The sequence below is a fragment of the Kryptolebias marmoratus genome, linkage group LG12 (assembly GCF_001649575.2).
Source record: "Kryptolebias marmoratus isolate JLee-2015 linkage group LG12, ASM164957v2, whole genome shotgun sequence".
NCBI classification, from domain to species: Eukaryota; Metazoa; Chordata; class Actinopteri; order Cyprinodontiformes; family Rivulidae; genus Kryptolebias; species Kryptolebias marmoratus.
In genome coordinates this window covers 9,215,516-9,218,095 of record NC_051441.1, presented here as the reverse complement: position 1 = coordinate 9,218,095, position 2,580 = coordinate 9,215,516, and positions in this window count along the sequence as shown.

Here is a 2,580-nt window from a genome sequence, read left to right as displayed (position 1 = left end):
GGGGAGAAAAGAGAAAAAAATGCACTTCTTTATTCTGCAGATCCACGCGCAAAGAGCAGCTCCGCACATTTCAAGCTGATTCATATACGATTCTGCTGCATTTAATGATGATCAGATATATTCCTTCTCCTGACGCCACGTCTGCACGTTTCTCAACAAACCTTCATATCAAAGAAAAAAAAAGGTGCTGTGGTTTTAAGGAGGAGAAAGTTTGTGTTGATTTCTGGATAAAAAATGAGCCTCCATCAAGGTAAACAACGCTGCCTTCCTTCTCCTGCTCGTCCCATTGTTTCAGGTTGATGCAGGCTTCTTTTTCCCCCCTTCTGTCATCTCCTTCCAGCTCTCATTATTACACCTCACATTTAAATTGACCTTAATGAGAGGAAATGGCCAAGTCAACTAAAACAAAATTGCTCACTTTCCAGCAAAACTTGTAGCTGCAACAAATTCATCTGATATGACCATAAAATGTTGTCATTTCTGTGAATGTTCTGACTCAGAGAACCTTCTCTTATAGACCTAAAGTATATATATTTGAAATAAAAAATGCAATTAAAAACCTATTTGATATCAGGGATCCAGCAGCTTCTGAAAGGCAGGAGCTCTTTCTCTCTCTCCTCCCCCCTCCTTCTGTGTATTGGTGTGCATATGTGTGTGTGCGCGCGCGCGCCTCCGTGTGTGTGTGTGCATGTGAATATCTGCACTCTCACTGTCTTTATCTGCCTTGACCTATTTCAGGTCAGGTAATCAAATGGAGTAGTAAATACATTAAAGACTACATCGTTGGTCCTGATGCAAAAAAAGCCTTATTTAGTCCTAAAATGACAATAAAATGTATTTTATTGGGTTTTTTTTTATGTGGGTTGAGCAAAAAGATCTGCAAGTAATTAAGGAATATAAATCAGACTAGAAGAAAGCAGATTTATTACCAAATTATTAAGCATATAAACAAATTAGAGGGTTTTATTTCATAAATCTGGAGTCTCAAAGGGTATATTTGAATGTTTTGGAGGAGGCAATCAGACAGAATCATCATGATACTATAAATGACTTAAAAACACATCAGATTGCTAATAAGAATGAGCAGGCATGTTGTTATCATATAGGCTATTTCATTTTCAGCCTTATTATCTCCCCATGTCTCCAGTTACAGCCTACAATTCAACAATAAAATCGCTCCATTCGCTGGACCCTGAGAAAAAAAAACCCTCCCCATCAGCTGAGGGTTCCTGGGGTAATTTGTGTGCATGCATGTGAGTTCATGAGGTGAAAGCGTTTAAAACATCTCTGCTATGGCATTAAGGCTGCAGTTTGTGGACTGTAAGGGGATCCAAGGTGAATGGCCGCCCGTCAGGAGGACTGCCTTTGTCTCCACGCGCTGAGAGAGCGCTTTGCAGTCGGCCATTACCGTCCCCCCCTTCTCCATGCTGCTCCATCCAGCCTTCCCCTGTGTGCCCACTAACGAGCCAGGGAGGAAAAAAGAAAAGAAAGGAAAAAAACAAAAAAACAACAACAAAAAAAAAAAAACACGGAGCTTTTACTACAAGGCTGCAGCTTTGCAAATGGTCGAATTTTAATATTTATACGGATGATTTGCTTTGGCGTAAACGTCAACCTAGTTTTCCTTTTTTTAAAAAAAAAAATATTATTTCAGCTCGACACAAGCGGCTTCCGCCACTCAAAAAAAATGGCCCCACATTTCATTTCTTTATTTTGTTTGTTTTAATTCCAAACGTCGATCACGGAATTAAAGTGGCTGTCAATTCGCAAAAGCACGTCCACGGCAGAGGAGGCGGCTGAGAAATGAGACGGAGCAGCCAAAGGTCGGCTCGCAGCGCGGAGACGCGACCGGTTCTCCGAGGCTGTGCTGGCCGGGAGGGAGTGCGCCTCGGCCGGGCAGCGGACCGACACCGTCCCGCTGCTCTCCCGGAGCAGCCGCCAGCACGTCAACACAAGCTGCCACGGTTCTACGGCATTTATTACCAATTCAAAGAGCCTAACATGTAAAGATTAAATCAAATATTATTATTATTTTTTTAGGATCAGTTGGGTTAAAGCTGTAAGAAAATATTTTAATCAATTACAAAAATGAAAAAAAAAAATCGTCAAAATGCAATAAAAATACAATAATTGTAATAATTATAATTTTATTAGAGAAGATACTTCGGCTTCGTCCTGTTTTGTTATTTTGACATTTACAACAACACGTTTTCTACATCTCAGTATTTTGGAAGAAAACAGCCTGAGTCATGTCACAACGAAGAGCAGACCCTTAAAAATAAAAATGTTATATACATATATATATAAATATATGTATATATATATAAAGAAAAATATAATCAAGTATATAAAATTACTACTTACTGGTGTGTTAAATCCTTGCATAACAATAAATTACAAAATCACAAAACTCTGGGAGAGATGGTGCAAGTGCGACGCCCATTTAAAAAGTCAAAACGTGGGATTGGTGTGTCTAGAATGAAATCCTACAACATGTTTCCATCTGAGGCTGTGCAGGAGTCTGAAAGCAGAGGCCGGTGGGGCTGATGTGGGGGCTTCCGGCCTGGCTGGATTGCGGCT